This window comes from Pogona vitticeps, chromosome 1, assembly GCF_051106095.1.
Source record: "Pogona vitticeps strain Pit_001003342236 chromosome 1, PviZW2.1, whole genome shotgun sequence".
NCBI classification, from domain to species: Eukaryota; Metazoa; Chordata; class Lepidosauria; order Squamata; family Agamidae; genus Pogona; species Pogona vitticeps.
In genome coordinates this window covers 107,509,808-107,530,072 of record NC_135783.1, presented here as the reverse complement: position 1 = coordinate 107,530,072, position 20,265 = coordinate 107,509,808, and the positions used below count along the sequence as shown (strand labels likewise).

General features: G+C 40.7%; 1 protein-coding gene across 14 annotated transcripts in view; it reads left to right on the top strand.

The window, feature by feature from the left end:
* The first annotated feature begins 1,310 nt into the window (after nucleotides 1-1,310).
* Nucleotides 1,311-20,265, top strand: part of ANKRD6 (ankyrin repeat domain 6) — a 103,518-nt gene continuing 84,563 nt past the window's right edge. For 5 of the 14 annotated variants that reach the window (XM_078380730.1, XM_020787968.3, XM_078380710.1 and 2 more), the window contains exon 1: nucleotides 1,311-2,033. The gene's annotated coding sequence lies outside the window, so the exon portion shown is untranslated. Of the gene's footprint in view, nucleotides 2,034-11,024; nucleotides 11,083-20,265 lie in introns of all 14 variants that reach the window. The other 9 variants (XM_078380716.1, XM_078380721.1, XM_078380714.1 and 6 more) reach the window with 5 other exon arrangements.

Genomic DNA, 20,265 nt, shown 5'->3' with positions numbered 1-20,265 from the left:
TACCTAATTATATATAGTCACTGCAGCCAGAATTCTTTATGCTAAGAACTGGAAGAAATCGGAGATACTGAAACAAGAGGAACTCATTGAGAAGATATGGGAAGTGGCAGAAATGGATGTTCTATCAGAAGTGTTTATTGTCCAATACGTAAGGCAACTGAATGATGGGATTTATTATATAAATGGCTTGAGTCACCAGATAGTGCTTGGATAACATAAAATTAAACTAAGATGTAACAAGTTGAAACCTGGAGGGCAATCAGATTGTAGAAAGGCGAAAAGTGAACTTGATATCGCAACATGAACAGATTGGATGACAGTACATTTTGTGTTCTCCTCCCCCTTCTTCCCCCCCCATATCCCCCTTTACCTTTTGTACTCCTTACCTTATCCCCAGTTTTTAAAAAATAAAAATTAAATAATAATGAAAAAGATCAGATTAGTCTGGCATGACTTGTTTTTGAGAAACCCTTGTTGACTTTTAGTGATGACAGGATAGCAAACTGTCTGTTTAATGATCTGATGTCAGGCTGACTGGGCGATAATTATCTGGGTCTTCTTTTTTCCTCTTTTTGAAGATAGGGAGAACATTTGCCTTCCTCCAGCCTGTGGGGACTTCTCCTGTTCTCCAAGAATTCTCAAATATTATTGCCAATGGTTCCGAAATTACTTCTGCCAGTTCTTTTAATATCCCTGGATGTAATTCGTCTGGCCCTGGAGACTTGAATTCATTTAGAGTAGCCAGGTATTCCTGTACTACTTCTCTACCTATAATCTGTGCTGCATTTCCCCCACTACATCACCTGCTCTTTGCCCCTCAGGTTGAGCACTATTTTCCTTTTTGGAGAAAACTGAGGCGAAGAAGGTGTTGAGAAGTTCAGCCTTTCCCCTGTCCTCTGTTAGTAGCTGGCCATCTTCTCCATGCAGCGACCTTATCATTTCCTTGTTTTTCCTTTTGCTGCAGGCATAACTAAAAAACCCTTTTTATTGTTTTTAATCTGTCTGGCAAGCCTGAGTTCATTCTGCACTTTTGCTTTTCTTACCTTCCCCCTACATATACTGGCTATTTGCCTGGTGTTTGGTGTACTACTAGTAGTTTGGTGTACTACTACTAGTAGTATATTTGTAAGTACATGGTTGTTGTGACTTTAAAAATATGGCATACTTGTGCACTATGAAACTGCTTATTCCCAAGAAAATACATTTAGCAACTGGGCTGTAGAAAGATACTTAAAAAGCAAAACTTGCTTTTGCATGCTCACTATAATTTGCCTTCTCTTGGTTAATTACATTCTCTTCTCTCTCTGAAGTCTGCAGGAGCAATCTTTGTACATAGGATAGGAAAGAAAGTGCGAAAAGGCAAGTTATTCGTCTGCTTTACAGCTGAAATGGTTCACTGACAAGACTGTTAATTGTAAGAACTGCTGGATAACTCCGTGGTTTGGGTCTCTGGCTGTGGTTGGGAGTTAAATTCCCTACTGTGCTTCCTTGCTAGAGATTGGACTTGATGATAGGGTCCCTTCCAGCTCTGCAATTCTGCTGCTGCTATTGAGCATCACCAAACTATGGTATGTTTAGAACTGAGACGCCCTGAAAGTAAATTGGGGAATGGGCTCCGGAGCAAGTCTGCTTTCCCAAAACTCTGTTGTATTTGTTGTTCCACAATATGACCGCTGGATGTCGCCGCTCTATGCGTAGTATCCGAATCGTTAGCCTACTGGCCTTGCTCCACAGATCCACTTCCTTCGCTTTTTCAAATGCTGCCACTAGATGGCACTGTTGGAACGGATTAAGAATGACTACGCCGACTGACCCACCCGCGATTGGGAAACAAAAGTTACCTGAGGAGCGAGTAGGAGGAAGATTTGTGCTAACTTTGCAGGGGGTGGAGTAAAGAAGACGCAGATCGAGTGGTCCTTCGGGGGGGGGGGCAACGGAAGCGCTGCACGTTTCCCCCTCACTGCTTCCTCGAGTCCGTCGTCCGCACGGTTTGGAATGCATTTGGAACTGCATCTGGGAGGAGAAGTTAAAAGGTAAGCCTGGTTTTACGTTAGGGTGAGAGGCTTCTCGCTGGATCGGAAGGAGGTCTGGCAACCAGATCTTTCGTACTTCGTCTGCAGATCGTAAACAAGCGGCCGGAGGGAGGGATCTTTGGACGCAACCGCTATCAGTTGGGGGTTATGTCGCTCCTCCGTCTTCCTCCCTCCGTCCCGCCCCCCCTCTGAACCGCAGAGATTTCCAGGGCTTTCATCTGAGCCAGAACGAAGCCCATTTGGAAATCCCCAGGTGCCGTATTGGTGGCTGCGACGGCGCAGTTAAGATAGAAGGGGACTTTTGAGCATGAACAGAGTGCTACTGTTAGCGTGACAACAGCTGGCCTGCTTTACTTGTGAGATGGTACAGGCGAGGAGGAGAGCCAGCCTGACTTCAAGCATCAAGGAGTGACTCGTTTTCTTTCTCGAGTCCCAAGTTCCACCCCCCCCCCCCAGGGTCGGGAGGGAGGGGAGGCGAGATCGCACATTTGCAAATGAGGAACACAGGTGCCCTTTTGTTTTGGCTAGCAAAACAGATTGCACCTTTCTCACGCACAAAAATCCCCTGGTTTCCTCTCATTTTCCTCGGCAGCTTAATTTTGGGTTGCGGGGGTGGCATCTTGTTTTACTGCTGCTGTTAAACAATCGCAAAATTTGGTTACTGTAACTCGGATGCTGTCGCGGATCATCCACAAAGCTCCCAGTGGATCCAGATATGCTGTCTATCAAGGACTGGGTTAGACAACAGGGCTTCCGTGCTGTGCTGTGTCTCATCTGGGCTGGTACAAACTTGATGTGAGAAGTCCAGATGTCGCTGGCTCATGCTGTGATAAGTTCTCTTGCATAAGCTTCCTTTAAATTCCTGTGGCTGTACAAGGTTGTGATGTGTGTAGCTCGCCTGCTTGCTCATTTTGAAAAGGAAAGCTGTGTTAGTCCATTGGAACAGAGGCAGCTGAGTCTTGTGGCTGCGTAAAGGTTGGCAAATTTATCACAACAGCAACTCTTGGGGATCATAAAATACTTTATCAGGAGCATAGAGCATTGCCTGGGTTTCACATGTACATTACTTATAGTTGAGGACAGATGTGGGAAGTTGAATGCTCAAAGTTCTGACAGTGGCAGTGTTGACATTGTCAGTTCACAAAACTGTTTCTGCTCATGCAGACATTCTGCTGAGCCCACGTGATAAGGGATTAATGGTGCCCAGGATCTGCTGTCTTATCTTACCTCACAGTAGGGCTAATGGCAAAACTCTTTATTTCCAAAATTAACTACCGGAGCCTTTTCTCACCTCATCTTGCTACCAATTTATGTTATGTTTCTCAGTCCTGCAAGCAGCAGTCACTCCAGCAGAGGAAATGTGTGTGCTTGACATGTAGGATTTTCTTTGTACACAAATGCAGTGTGAAGCAGCAATTGACAGTACATTCTAAAAATCTCTATACCAAGTGCATATTCAGTAACAAAGCCAAATCTATTCATAGGTTTAATGCTATTAGAAAGTTTGTAAAGCAGTGGTTTCCAGCCTTGGGTCTCCATATGTTCTGTGATAGCAATTTTCAGAAATCCTGGCCAGCATAACTAATGAAGGCATGTGGAGGAGCAGTTCAAGAACATCTATCTGGGGAAAAGTGAAATTAACGAAAACCAACTCAGCAAACAGTAGCTGACATCTGGTACTGTACTAGGTGACAACTATAGTAGGCCATTGAATCCATGGGAATTTGGTTGACTCCAGTAAAAGACTTCATCAAATCTGCAGAATTTTCTTCAAACCTCTCTAACCTTTTTTTTTTTACTCCATTGCCTTTGGAAGATTTAAATCCTTTGGGTGGAATGAACATGGAATCAGTTTTTCCATAGAAAGCTGTTGTGCTGTCCTCTCTGTTCTATGGAACAGGGATGATCTATCAGCGCGACGCAAGAAAGCTCAGTTCACTTTCATCATACTGTATCTTCAAAGAATTCCATTAATTCATATCACATTAATTTTGGAATCATTGTTTCTGTTCTGCCACCGTATTTTGTATTAGCCATTTTTATAATAGTTACTATTTTGTTTTCTTTTTGTTTTGTGTTTTAATTTGATTGTTATTGTACGTTTATTTCATGCCTCTGTTGTAATATTGTAAGCTGCCCAGAGTAGTGGCCTGGCCACTAGATGGGTACAATCAAAATTTAAAACAAATGAATAATGTTCATCATCAAATGGCAAGACAGAGTCAAAGTCTTGAAGCAAACGCAGATAACAAGCATTTTGACAATTTTGAAAGGGTAGCAACTCCAGTAGACTGGCCATATTGGATGTCAGATTATTGTTGCCCAAAGTCTACCTTCTATGGAGAGGTGGCCGCAGGTGCTCTGTTGTGTAGTGGACAAAATAAACAATCCAAGGACATGCTAAAGGCAGTTTTGAAGAAATTTAATATTGAGTTGGGATGCTTTCATTCAAGACTGAAATGTCATCAAGCAAAAAATGAAATTAGAAATATAAAAAAAGAGAGAAATGAGAAAGCAAGAATGTGAACACCTCAAGAGTCCAGCAAATTCAGTACAGTATAAGCAAACCTGCTCAGGCTGTTCCCATATCAATGAGCCTCATTACTGAGCTTATAAATCCCTGATGCACCCATCAGTGAGTGTGTGTGCATGTATGAATGAACATGCTGTATCCCCACCTCTATCTGTCCATGTGTTTGTTGTCATCCTCTATTCGGAGAGCAATGAGTCTTAAGAGGGTCATTTTGCAGGGTCACAAATCAACATGGGAATCTCCCACAGCCTCTGGAGTTGTCCTTCAAACCTATTGCTCTCTATGTGAAGGAGAGTGGTGGAAACTATTATAGAACAGGTGGGCCTAGAATACTCCTGTAAACATACGGTAGTAAGTATGCAGTACATTATAATAGGACTTTATGTTGGTGAACACTGCCCTTCAGCAAAGACTCGTGCTTTGTGGAGTAGCACTGCAGATTTCCAAAGAGGATTACTGGGGAAGAACCTGTTGTTTTGTGGTAGTATATGTGCTCGGCATCTGACAGTTAGGGGTTCAGCCCTTGCCCTCTCTAGTTAAAGGATCTGTTAGTAGGTCATGGAAAAGGCCAGCTGCTTGAGACCCTGGAGTGCCCTTCTTAGGCAGAATAAACAGTAATGACCTAGTGAGGCGAAATAATTGGATTCAGCAATGGCCAACTCACTATGGTCACTAGTATCTTAAATAAATCTAGAAACTTTGGAACACTTGATTTTTGGTCTTGGACTGTAGCACAGCCTCCTTATGTTTTCATATTTCAGGGTGGGATATAAATAAGTAAATGTAGTCCGACTGTTATTGTTAGTTCCCTCTGCCTTAATTTTTGTAGGGGAAAGAGTATTTCAACAGTTCCTTGTAAGACACACGATTAGCAGTGGTGGTAGCACAGCTCTGCTTATTTTTCCTTTTTGTATCATCCACATTAGTTTATTGTGGTCAGGTTACTTTCTAAAAATGTTTAAAGGTTTCATTCAATCCAGAATGTACTGCTGAGACATCTTGCTAGAACCCTCCAGGGGAAGCACAGAATTCTACTTAGTTTTGCTGCAGCTCCACTGGGCATTTTCTGCCAGGCTCGCCAGTTCAGAGGGCAGATGTTTAAAGCTCTCAGTAGCTTGAGACGAGGGATTCTGTTTCTTTTATCAATCTCCTTTCTCAGCTGAGCCTAATTCCATCCCATTTTTGCTTCGCAAGTTTCTTTGGATTCTTTCTGCTCACTTGGTTGAATTTGTCTCCACTGCAGTAGTTTAACATGACAGTGATTTAACATTTCAGTTGACTGATTATTTTCTTTTTTTTTTCTATGTCTGTGAATTTTTATTACTGTTGTAAGCCGCTTCATATGCTTTTTTACAAGTACAGTAATGTGGCCTATAAATATTTTAAAATAGGTAAGTGCAGGGTGTTGGAGAGAGATATAATAAGTTGTTTTGTATTTTGCCTGTTCTAGTTGGTTTCCTTCATAAAATATAGAAATACAGGAGGACCCCTGAAGTAACTGGGCAACTCCAATGATGGAGTTAATTATGAGAAAATGAATAGTTATGGAGGATAATTCTTTTCAGGAAGAGGAAGTTAGCAGAAGGTTGCTGTTTTAACAGCTAATGGTTTGGGTGAGTGTCTTTCAGTAGCCTGTTTCTAAAGTCTTAACACCTTTTGAGTTCAGCCTATTAAATTACAAACAGTTACAATCTGTTTCCATAACTGTATAAACAATGAAACTCCCTGTCTGTTTTAACACTGGAAAGGATAACAAAATGTAATAATTAGCATTGCCTGAAGTAACATTTGAGAAAGATGGTAAAGAGAAACTTTCTTTCTGAGAGTTGTGATTGGCATGTCTTCTTCTTCTTCTTTGTTTGAATAGGCCAAAATGAAAGATTGTGGTAAATATGGAAACAGTAAAAGTGTAAATATGGAAGCAGTAAAAGTATAGCATTGCACCATTTGGTCTTCTGAAGGAAACTGATAATTGGTTGTTGTGGGTTTTTCGGCATCTTTGGCCATGTTCTGAAGGTTGTTCAGAACACGGCCAAAGAGCCCGAAAAACCCACAACAACCATTAGATCCCGGCCATGAAAGCCTTCGTGAATACATTAAACTGATAACTGCTTTTACAGTATGTGCTATCAAGTCAAATCTGATTTATGGTGATGTTAATAGGGCTTTTAAATATGTAAAATATTTAAGGAATTGTTTTTATCATGACTGCTGCCCAGAGTGAGAATTTCAACCCAGCCCGATTTAAAAAAAAAAGTATTCAGTGGATTCCGAATATTTTGCCGCAGTTGGTGGTAGTTATTAAAAGGTTTCTGTGCTTTGTGTTTTTTAATATCCAGGCCTAAATACAACTGCTTTCCCCCCCAATTGGAGTAGAACTATTGAAACAAAGAAACATGCTGAATCTAGTGCTACCAAATTCCCATTGTTGATTTAATTGAAACTAACAAGCAGATATAGGCAGCAGCCTTCTGAGATCCCTAGAATATTTAAAAGATTTTTTTTCTTCACATGCTGGTTGGTCTCAGTGAGGTTAAAAGCTACTACAGTATACTGGGCTGATGCAAGCTACTTGCATCTAGAACTTGAAAAAATTACACACTGTGTGAATTTCTGAGTAATGGTTTCCAAGCGGTGTTTACCCTGTTGAAAGCAATGGAGCCTATGCAGCCTGGTTTTGTGCAGGATGGCAACCAGAGATAAATTGGGTGATGAGTGCCATTGAAAAAAATAAGGAAGGTCTGCTTTTTATATCTTTCTGCCACCCCCCTCCTCCAGCTGCTGAGGTAACATTTGTTGTTCCTCGTCCTCTTAGTTAGAGTACCCTTAGAATACTCTTAAACTGCAGAGCTTGAAAGAACTCTGTGGATCATCAAGTCCAACCCTTGTCAAGGAGGCACAGTGGGGAATCAAACTTCCAACCTCTGGATCCACAACCAGAGACCAAAACCACTGAACTTTCTGGCAGTTCTTTTTGTCTATTCTAATATCAGAACTCCACTGGAGGAAAGAAGGCATGTTGAGGACTATGGCAGTGGGCATTCTGGGAAGACTGCTAGCCCCCAAGCACATCCCAACTCCAGCTGGATGGCTTGGTTTGTCTTAAATCCATTCCCTTACACTGGTTTTAATGTAAATGAATTACTTGAAATAAAATTTTTAAAAAATAGATTGAGACGTGGATGGAAAATTGTTGTCTTTCCCTCACTTCTGCCTTACTGGCATATTCCCAGAAGAGGTTTGTGTCTCTTGGAGGCTGCATTTTGGGTTGCCCTATAAAAGTTTGGTCTTCAGTTTTAAAGCTGTGCAATCAAAATCAAAGTACAAATATTGAAGAAAATGCATATAACTAGGGGAAACTAGAATATATATAAACACATGCATACATCGACGAAATTCGGGGCTCCAGAAATTTAATATGCTTGTACAAGGTGTACAGTGCAATCTGTGTTCAGATTTATTTGGCAAGTATATAAAATTTACCTGAATGAATGGAACTGAGGAAGGGTGGCATACTTTTGCAGCCTTCATGTAAGCTGAAACCCAATTAGATGGATTGTCTTAAAACATTAGGTATGGAGCTAAGTTTCCATTTCCATTTTCTGCTTCTAGTACCAGAGGAACTTGTATTTGTTTTCTCTTTGGATTTGTTTGGATGCTTGGCCTCCTCTCAAACCAAAACATAATCCAAGGATGAGTTATGACTTGAAAAGGAACACATGTCTTGGTGGCAAACTCTGCCAGAGGTGTTGGTGGTTTTTATCTGTGTCTTTAAAATGTTTCTTAATCTCCTGTAAGTGCCTGAATTAATGATATCTGTGAAAATGTTTGTTACAGGTATCTATTGTTTTTCATTTATTGAAATAGTGCCACTGTCAAACTAAATTACAGAGGTTTATATTGGTTTTAACAGGACGTGGTGGCGCTGTGGGCTAAACCGCAAAAGCCTTTGTGTGCTTCAGGGTCAGAAGACCAGCAGTTGTAAGATTGAATCCACATGACGGAGTGAGCTCCTGTTGCTTTGTCCCAGCTCCTCGCCAACCTAGCAGTTCGAAAGCGTTCAAATGCAAGTAGATAAATAGGTACCACCTCAGTGGGAAGGTAAAATGGTGTTCCCTAGTCACGCTGGCCACGTGACAACGGAAGCTGTCTTCGGACAAGCGCTGGCTCTACGGCTTGAAAAACAGGATGAGCACCGCCCCCTAGAATCGGACTGGACTAAAAATGTCTTTAGGTTGGAAGTGACTTGACAACACACAGGAACAACAGCGTTCCAAAGCTAGTAAGAGAGCATTTCACTCTTCCAGGATGCTCTGCAGTGTCCTTACAATGATTCAATCATAAATAATTGTTTTTGGCACAGACTTTAGGAGGCATCAAACACAGTTTACAGAAATGTGCTGCCGAACAATAAAACTAGGAAAGAATGCATTTCAAAAGTATGCTCATGGTTAATAAATTTAAAATATGGCCACTCAGAAGGAGCAAAAATAGTTTAGGAAACATATTTAAATACTGTACTACATTTAGTGGTGATCAAGAGCATAGTCTTTAGACTTTCCCTAGCTTATGGCCCATATCGGCAGGGGTGGTGGTGTGAGAGGTAACACTAAAAATAATTTATAGATGGTACTACAATCCAGCAAAACTTTCAAAATATTAATAAAGAAACATGACCATTGTGCTGGAGAGGAAGTAAAGCGAAAGGTACTCCCTAAATGGCTAGGATGTCCAAAAGTTGGAGAATGTTGACAAGGTGTAACTAAGCAAATCAATGAAATAACTGGTCAATGGTCAGTCAATAGAACATAGAGATGAATTATTCTTAATTTCTCTTTTTATTGGAGAAGATTAAAAGTTGCTGCACAAGAGATTGGTTACTATACTGTTTTTAGCAGCAAGAACAGACATTGTGAGAGACCAGAAATATTTGATCAGACTGTTTGTATATACATGGATGCAGCTGGTGTGGACAGTGGTAAATTTTGACAGACTAATTCAGAAACTACAGATGACAATATGACAGAAAAAATAGGATTTTATTGAACAGTGGTATTCTTTCATGGAGAACATGGGAAGAATAAACCGAAAAGAAACACACGGATCCAATATTGAAAATTCTACACAGATATGTTGTGAGATACACAAGTAATGCAGAAAGATCTCTCCCAAATATATTTAGAATGCTGGAACCATGAGTAGTTGGAACATAAAGTGTAGCTCAATTCAAATAGACCAACTCTAGTTGTGACTTAGTTTGCTAAAGGAAGTCACAACTAGAGTAGGGCCAGCTGAATCCATTGAGGAGTTGACTGTATTGCAAGAGGGTTCCAGTCATTGAGTAGTTGGTTGAAAGCCATTGGGTACAAGGGTCTCATTGAATGCATGCTTGAGATCTTGAGATATTGCAGTGACATAGGAATGGATTGCCCCTGGAATGATGTCTCGGTGTAGGTCTTCATTACAGTCCTTCCGTCCTAGCATTACATATCCTTTCCCTGGCCATTGTTCTCCTGTTCTCTGTGCAGAAAGTCTTGCCTTGTTCCACGCATCTCTGTGTACATAGAATGCTGTATCTACCTCCAACTAGAGATGACTAGCGTATTTTTCCTCCATCCCACTCATGTTCATAGTAGGGGATATCAACAGTGTGTGGGAGAAATCCTGCCACTGTTTCCAATCTGAGATCTTACCTATGTCTGTTGAAATATTGCACTGTCTACTCAACAGTCCCATGTAGTTCAGTAGACTTAGTGTCAAGACTTGCTGTCAAGTACTTGCATTTAATAGCTTTCTAGAATGTACACCATTTGTGCGTAATAATCTGCTGGCTGCCATACAGACTACATGTTCAGGAACTTTCAAAGGAGGCCTGCATACCCAAGCTATTTTCTTCTTTTGGCTCTTTCTGCTAAAATCTTCTGTGGGCAAAGAAGCATTGTTAAGTGAGGCAATAATATTGTTTACATTCACAGGTCATAGCTTGGGAAATTCTGCAATACCAACTACTGTACTCAAAGGATTCAAGCCCACTGCACAATACAGTATTTGAGCAGAGTCCAACTGGTAGAGACACTTTAAGCTTCACTGATTTCATCTGAAGGGCCAACAGGAACAAACAGTGTTAGCAGTGTGCCCTGCAAGGTTTGTAATGGACACAATTCTTCAAAGTCCTTTCTGTCAGCAAGCGAGACCAATCACTCATGTCTCAACTGTGTCCGGAAATAACTGTAGGGCCTCCATCCTGTGCTCATTAAACTGGCTTTCCTGAGTGTGCAAATTATTTTCCTATAAATGTACCTTAATGTTTTGATCAAGAAAATATTACTGGCTCAAAAGCCATTTGCTGTTTGAGTGGAATGAAAGGCAGGTTTACTAATCCACTCATGCAACAAAAAGCACAAAAATTAGGTAAATTTCCTTTGTTTTTTCCCCACCCCATTCTTTTTTGTCTATAGATGGGGCAACTCTGAAGCTCGGATTAACAGTATGCCGATCCTGATTCACCACTTCCAGGTGGGGAGTGAGTCTTCACTGTTTTCCCAAGTCTCTGAAGGTGCCTCTTAAACATCCTCAATTATAGGTGTATCTCTTGTATGCTATGGAAACACTGTACAGTACAATTCTGTTGAGCCCTTTCTCCTCTTCCTTTGCTGAATGTGACCCAAAGGCAATGCAGGTATACACAGTACTTCTGACTGCTTCAGTCAAGGAGTGCTGGAAATGATTGATTTAAATGAATGGAAAGCTTCGTATCTCCTGCTTTCAGGTTCCGAAGCTCCTTGGGACTCTGTTTTGCACTTGGGAAGCCTTTGGCAGCTTCAGGTTGTGGGAGTTTAATCCCAGTAATGGTGATCTGGCAATGATTTTTTTTACTATGAAAGGCTATCCCCCCAGAGCTGCCCCCACTCCAAGGCTCCCAGAGGCTTCCCCAGGGCAAAAAGAAGCCAAAGGGAGGTATGGAGAGGGAACAAGAAGCTTGTGAAATGTTTAAATTTATTATTTCTGGGCCCCAGATCAAGTTAACTCCAGTGTAATAACACAAACAGGATTTTTGCCTGGTGCTTTGACTGTGACAGACCAACATGACCCCTCTGCATCCCCTCCCCCAAAGGGTAGAGTGGCTGAAATATAAAGCAACAGGGATATATGCTAGTGTTCTTCTGCATATAAGACATAGTTATGCATAAGGATCTGACAGTGGCTGAGGAGTCTATGGGTTGGACCAGCCAGGTGTTTAGCCTGCTCTTTGGACTGCTGTGGGGATGGTTTGGTTTACCCTTTTTGACAGCAATCACACCAGGTTATAACTGGAGCGAACCAAATCACCCCAGAGCATTCCGACCCAAACCCCTGCATCGAATGGCATACAAGACCTCCTAGTATGGAGTTACTTAGCCAGTCCCAGCCAAGCCATGTAAAACATGCCCAGAATGTAGGTAATACCACAATATGTTCTCAGTATCTTCCCAAGTGTTTGCAGAATGAAAAATTCTGTCACAATAATATGGTAGTCTGCTGCTTTCGTGAGCATTGCTATGGCACAGATCTGTTTCTTTGGAGCATTTGTTGCGTCAGCATGATCACTGTGACAGTGTGTGTGTGCGTGTGGTGCACAAGCAAATGACATAGGAAGAATCCTCACTTTTTATCAAAGAGGAGCAACATCAGAACAGTTTCGTCCAGCTCCCTGCATACTACATAAGCAAGGGACTCTACTACATTCCTGTGAGAAGTCTGATGGACATTTTTGCATTTGTGTGTTTGTAGGGGGAGGAGGGGGAAAAACAAAAGCAAAATGCCAACAGTGCTTTGCAAGAAGGGTAATTGTCTGCAGAAGATCCTGTAAAACCAGATCTTTTCACGGAGAAGACACTAAAACTTCATTCCTGACCCTTTTGCTGTTGCCTTCTGATGGCGGACATAAGTGGATGTTAATGGTATTTTTCTGACCCTTTGTGACCTTTGTGAATCATCCTCAAAGCTCTTGTTGTTTTTTTGGAAGGGAAGCAAAATGGAAATGGTTTGAAGACTTGAATGCTGTTCAGTTTTGAATTAGTGAGTCGTGTCAGCATAATTCACTGCAAATGTTCAAAAAGCAATACCATGGTTGTGTGTTACTGACCAGAATTCTATTGAATACTTCTGTAAGCATATAGCCAGGATGTAAATTTCAGTAGCAAATAGCCACAAATTAAGAGTGGGCTCTTCTTTTTGCATACCAGCTCACGTGTGCATTCGGAAATGCCTAAATGAACTTTGCATAGCAGTCTGTTACTGAAAGTTGTGTGGGTGTTATGCTGGCAAACATAATTACTGTACTAGGATTCATCAGTACAGTCCTCTTTATTTTTTATCTAGAAGTAGGAGTAAGCCTCAGTAAACTCATTGGAGTGTAGTTCTCCTAGGCTTACATAAGATTACGCTGTGGCGATCAAAAAGAAAGTCTCGATTGAGTTGTATCCTACTCTGAGAGTACCCTCCCCAAAGAAGTGAGCCTGGCATCTTTCTTACTAGGTTCCATGGACCTGTTAGGATCTATTTATTTGCTTTAACTTCTACTGAATTAAATTTAATCTCATTTTATTTCCTGAGATCTTATGTATAAACTGTTTGCTGTGTTTTTGCTCTGTCTTGTTTTTATGGTGTGATACTTTTTGTTTTCTGTTTCTAGTATTTGAAGCTTTTATCCATTTGTTTTATCCATTTGTTCCTTTGCATGTGCTGTGAAATTGATTCATTTCTGACTTATGGTGACCCTTTCCAGAGTTTTCTGGGTAGAAAATACACAGAAGTGGTTTAGGTACCATCCTCTTCTTCTGGGGGAGCCCTGGAGTTCCAGGGCTCCCCCAGAAGAAGAGGATGGTAAACCACTGTGCAGCTTGCCCAAGACTGTGCAGCTTGCCCAAGGCCACACAGGCAGGCTCTTTTGAGATGTAGAGTAGGGAACTAGAACTCCCAACCTCTGGCTCTGCAGCCAGCTATCCAGCCAGCTGTGTTCTTTAATAAATATTGTGTGTGTGTGTGTGTGTCATATTTATTGTACTGCATGTAGTCTCTGTGGCATATTCCAGCAGGCTTTTCTCAATACACTGTGTGTGTTTTTAGTAGAGGTGTGTATGTGTACAGTATTTGTGTACAAGTTTTTCTACAAAAAGAGGGGGGAGGGAAGGAAGGGAAGATGAGGTACAGCTCAACTATGGGGGAATAGCTGTTAGTTTTTCAAATCAATAAAGGGCGGGAGGAGAGACTAGGATTTACTTCACAAGTTGTCTATCAAGTGTCTTCAAATACTGTTTCAAACTGCAAAATTCTTTGTTACAGAGAAAGATTGCTACAGGACAAGGGGAGTGGGAATCATTTCTGGCATCTGCGACTTAGCTGAAATGTTCCAGTGGTGTGTTGTAAAAAAAGTTGAATGTGCAAGAGTTAAATATGTGAGGGGGAAAAGAGAGAAAAGAATAGAAAAGGGAGAAAGTTTATAACAATTCACAAAACAGAGTAAGATCAGGGTGTTGTAACATTTACTACACTAATTGTATCACATCATGATTACAGGATTTTAGCAAAAAGCCATAGGAAGGACTTTTGACTATTATTATTTGATTATTACACAATTCAGGGAAGGGGTTGCCTGCTTATACCCTTTAAAATTTGTTTGTATGTAGCAGAGAGTTCATGTAGAAAAACATGCCAAAGGAAAGGAGGAAATGAAGACTACAAACTTAGTTTGTTATTGTGAATTCTAGTCACTTGTACCAATTTCTGATTTATTTGTTTTGACACAGTTTGTTTGTAGACTGCAAGAGTGTGGGAGGCAGACCTTAACCTGACAATTAAGCAAGCTCACAAATAGCTTTGTAAAGGAGTTATGCGGCCATTGAAAGCTGCATATACTAATAAATCATTACTCTAAGAGAATTCTTGTAACAAGGACAACATGCACAGGGCACAAACTAGCTAAAGTGGTATTACATCAATGTGATCTCGAATCAATGTATTTTTACATCCTATTGATTTCTGTAGGACATACATGAGCCCATCTTTAACTCTTGCATTCAAATAAAAGAAATTTTAAAGCGTCACTTTTGGTGAATTCCTGCCTGCTGCTATACTCTCTAACTGTTGAGAAGCTGTTCAGCAGTTTTCCATTGCTGTGATGACAATATACGTAATATTCTGTATTATAGTACTAACATTCCTACTGTGATGTTTTATCTTTGTTCAAATTAAAATAAGAAACATCAGTGATGACAAATACAACAGATATTTATCCTAGATACGGTATATGCTAGATATCTCTTATTTCTTTCATGTGTTGGATACTATTAATCATATTAATTTCATACTGAGAACATGCTACTGACTGTACACATCAATGTTTTGAATATAAATCTTGCAAAAACTGGCCCACACATGGAATTCAAATTTAAATTGTTTGTTTTTGTTTGAAATCTTCTAGTGACAACCAGTTATGCCTCTTTCTGGAGACACATTCTCATTTTAGATAGTTCTGTGTTTTTGTAAACAGCCCCTTCCCACTAGAAAAACACAGCCTACTGCTAGTGCTCTCAGTGTGTTGATAATATAGTTGCATTGTTAATAATAAAAATTAATATATTAATAGATAATGTATGAATAAAGCAATTTTCCAAGGAGTCCAGGTAATTAAACACAGTATAATACAGATCAGAATGCTGTTGGTGTTCCCTTCTCTATATTTATTTATTTTAAATTTTTTATGCCACCTTTCTCCTTAAAAGGGACCCAGGATGGCCTTCTTGTTGACAAATTCCCTTTTGTTGGCAAGTTCCAATTTGGTGTCCTTACACCCCTCTGTATTCTCCTAAGGAGAATGGGCATCTCTTTTGTGGCTCCTCAGGCCTGACCGACTGCTCTATAAATAGATCATTCTGTTATTCCTTTACCATCCAAACAAAAACAAAGTTGTGTCTCTGGGCCACTGCAATAGTGGTGAATGAGGAAACAGAGGTTTGTGGGGAGGCACCATGATTCAATGCCCCCACGCACTGGTATGGCAATTCTCACATCATTTTCCATAGTTTTTGCATGAGTGCCTACAAGAAGACGGGAGAGACACTGCATCCTCCAAGCTCCACTCCCTTTTATGCTTTGATTCTTTTATCTTTTAAGCTTTTAGAAATAAGTTTTTACTGCCTGCAGCTTTTATCATAGAAGAGTCAGTGGCTGCCAGGAGTAGCCTCCTCCACTTGCTTATCATTGTTTTATTGTGATTTTAACTGCCTGTTTTGAAAATCTAATCACTCAGAATTTCTTTAAATGAGATCTGCTCGCCGTTAACAAAATTAGCGTTTACATTTTTTATATTTTAAAATATATTTTTATATTTTACCTTATATTTTAACCGGAACTTTGGATGGTTTGAAGGAAGAAGAGCACCACATAAGGCAATGAAGGGCTTCTACTGTCTAACTTTTTGAATGAAGATTTTGTTTCTTGGTTTCTGGTTGGAGCATTTCTTTTGAGTTTGTTTCAAACCTGTGGCTTTAAACACCCTTTGCAGAACTACAAGCCTCCTCACAATGGATTACAAAACTTTTACTTTTACTTTATGAGAATGTGGACAAAGCACGCCAGAGAGGAGTGACAGGACAAGAAGCTGTTGAGATCAACACGGGAGACAGGTTGTCGTCAGTGCTCTTAACCTGCAATCAGCCCATCCTCACATTCTCACCCACCTACAACACAGTGCAATTAGTGGGAATGTGAAATAAACGTCATAGATCAAGCCCAGGTCCTCACCCAGCCAAAGCAGTGAAGCAACTGAAAATAGATAAGCTTCTAACAACCAACTGCTCAGTGAGTAATTTAATTGCTGGGGCCCCCATAGCCCTAAGCAACCAATTTGCAATAATGGAGGATGAAACTCTTCCAATCACTGAGGAGCTAAATGCTGAATCTTCCCTGCCCTCCCCTGTTAAGGCTGTTTCAGATGCCCCTCTCAAACACCTGCCTACCCACTTAGCAGAACACTGCCTGCTCACAGCTCAAACTGTCACCACAATATTTAATAATTTGCAAAGGGTGTGTCATAAAATGAATGCAGTTGAATCTGCTTTGGGGAAACTTGCGGAATCACTGACCCGAGCACCAGGAAACCCTCAACCAAAGAGGAATATGCAAGGCATCCAGATGGGGAAAAACAACAGTATTGATCCGCAAAAAAAATCCCCATCACCAACCTGCTCAGCACTTAAAGGAGGCTGCAAGGAACACGAATATGTTTGAGCCTACTCAGAACCTGCAAATCGCACCAATCGCCATCAATAGGAGGAGATGGGATTCACAGTTTTAACTTCCCTAAGTCAACTGTTAATGACAGAAGCACACAAAATAGACCTAACAACCATTAAATGGCTTCCTGACTCCAGGGGTCAAAAGCGGGTAGAACTCTCTTTTGAACATGCATTGATCCCATTCATGCTATTCAAAATGAAAACTTTTCTAGCCAAATTTCAGATTACACCCATTAGAGCTTTCTCAGATATATATATACCTCTACTTCAGAGAAACTCAATACAAAGAGAGCCTCGCACCAACAGCTGGGAAACCAAGTTGGAAACCAAGTCAGAAGTCCAAGCAACCTTATGCTCCCAGCAGCTCTGTCAAATCTACAACTAAGGGATCAAGCACTTAAACCTAAGAAAAGGACCTTTCAGGAGATTGCCCTCACTCAGTCTGAAGATCCACTCTCTGATAAGGAGGGCTTAGTTACTCTTGCTAAATTCAGTACCAACTGGGAGGAAACAAAAATCAGCTTGGCCTCTCTACAAATATCAGCTGAATCCTCAAGAGACTACACTCTGATGCCACTCATTCTTACCCCACCAAGCATGAAATCCATTTTCAAGCTTCTAGGATAATGGGCCAACAGAAGTGGGCAAATATCTCCACACAGTTGATGGACTGTCAACCAATGGACCTGATGGTTCTAGATCCAGAAAACTCCAAGGACAACTCAACCACCAGGCATACACTGAAATCACCCACTAAACCTAATGTGGCAATAGCCCCTATTGTTCCTGCATCCACAAGATCTAGTCCTATTACTAATCAAACTCCAAGGGATTTGCAGTTACAGCTTGAAACACCGCTCTTTGAATATTTTTCAGCACAGTTGATCTTTGCAAGTTTTCAGAGTCAAAAGTTTTATTTATGCTGATGATCTTGCACTCACTGGTCAATCAGACAGTTTTCAGGCAGGAAAACTTATAGATGCATTAGAAAAACTTGGTGCAACCAACTCAAATGCAACCCTGCAGCTCAAACATGTCCCTTTCATTTGAGGAATAATAATCAGCAGGCATTGCAGAAACTTCAGGGTACCTAGAAGGGCTTTCTTCCCAGACAACTAAAACACAAAACAAAAGGACCATGCAAGGAACTATGTTCTTTGAAAGATATCAGGAACCACCTGCAATACACAACCAGAAATGCTGAGAACTGCACTCTTGACCCAAAGCTACTTTGCAAGTGAATATGACAGCCCAGTGTGATATAGTTTGGCCCATGCAAATCAGGTAGACATAGCACTCCGTGAAAGCTGAAGAATTGTTGCTGGATGCCTGAATCCAACCTCTGTTTATAAAAGAAATTACCTAGCAGGCATTGCACTCATGACCTGTGAAGAGTTGTAGCAGCAAATAGTGGAAGATTCAAATTGTCTGCCTCACATGCATCACATCCACATCTACTCTTTGACTGCTATCCAGTCTGTCCCAAATTAAAAGACAGAGAACGGTGTCTTTTTTTAAAAGAAAATGTCCATGAATCCTGAAGGAACAGGAGGAATATGTTGAAAGGAAGAACTGTTCACCTCTTAAAATGGATTGAACTAGGTCACTTGGAAGTTACTTAATAAGTTATGGAATGGAATTGGCAGAACCAACATGAAACCAAAAAAGGGGGGGTTTGAAATTGCACTCCTTTGTAAAATGTGGAGAAGAGCAGGCACTTTCACACTTACAGTATATCAGTACACTCTAAATGTACTGTGGAATATTTCATCTAAGCTGCTGCAAATACATTTGATGTTACCCATTACTGGACAGAAATTATCTGATAAATTTATTTATTGTACTGTGGTGCTTCTGAAAACCCTTCCAGTCTCTAAAAGACTCATGATACAATCCTAGAAGAATAAACACTCCCCTTTTGTAACTCAGTGGATTGATAGCCTCATAACCTTTGAACTCATGGCATACAGCTGTCAACTTCGCTTGGATTTATATTTAGAATAATTTATTCCCCCCATTGTTTATATTTATTCTGAAATGGTTCCTTTTTTCTCCCTTTCCTAACTCGCTCTTTGTCTCCTCTTTTCCACTGTGCTAATTCCACTTTACTTTGTGTTTGCGATTCCTTTTTAATTATATTGCTTGAGCTTTTTCTTGACCAACAAAATTTTTTTAAAAAGTACAAAGAGGCAAAGGAGTAGAGATGGGCACGAACTGTGCTTCACTGGTTTGGCCTGGTTCGGCACTGTGCCAAACTGGGCCGAGCTGTCGAAGCGCAGTTCATGCCCATCTCTAGAAAGGAGTCTACAAAGATTTTATTGAAAGACATGTAGGTAGGTGGGGGTAGGTGGGGCTTGTCAGCCATGGAAGGCAGCCCATCTAGGAGAAGGAAAACTCCGATTTCAAACCTCCACTGCCTTGTGGCTATATCCACTCATGGAAAAGGCTTCAGGAGTTAATCTCGAGGCAAAATCCGGAGCTGGAGTCCCGAAGGCAGCATGTGTCATTCTGCCAACTCCTGCGACATTGCTTGAACCAGTTGTATTGGCTCTTGCCTTTCCATTGGACCATTTCAGCAATGTGGAGAGGGGGGATCTGCTGCTTGGGTAACAGCCTATCCTCCATATTACCTTACCCAGGCTTCATGCTCTGGAGAGGACACTCCTCGATTCAGAGCATGTTACCATAGTCTCTCGAGACTGAAGGATGCCTATGAGAGATGTATTAAGAAAAGAAATCAAGCAAGGGAAATGAAACATGTAGTTTTGTGATGAGGAAAAAACGTGTAGTCACTTAATCAAATTAATACGAAGGGGACTGAAAATGTAGGAATCTGCAAGGCAGCAATGACAACAATATTTGTAAAGAACCAAACATATTATTTCTTCGTTAATCAGAGATTTTGGCCAAAATCCTCTTGTGTAAATCATGCTGGCATGAAGGAAATGACCTAACTGGTGGCAGCAGATTGCAGCTAATTGAAGAGTCCCTGCTGAAATGTAACCTCATTGTGTGCAAAGCAGGAAGTTTCAGGCATGACCCAGAATTGTAGCAGGGACTCGTTAATTCGCATCAGTCTATTTCACTCAGGAACGCAACAGGCAAAACTCCTGGACTTGCTGATGGTTTTGCAGATGAGAGATGGTGGTTTAAAAGTTTTTAGTGAATCTTTTCAGTTAAATTTACAGAACAGAAATCATTGGCTGCAATTGATCTTTATTACATTACTCAAAAAACGAAAAGTTCAAAGCTTAATAAGCTATTTGCTTAATGATTTCTTTAAAATAATACATCGTAGACTTTATTAGAAATGTGAAGAATAGGTGGGAGACTTGTAATTTGGATCTAGAGGGGAATTTGAAATTGGAAATGGCAGTACTGGGACTGCTTGTATTTGGGGAGAAATTCAGAGGATTACATG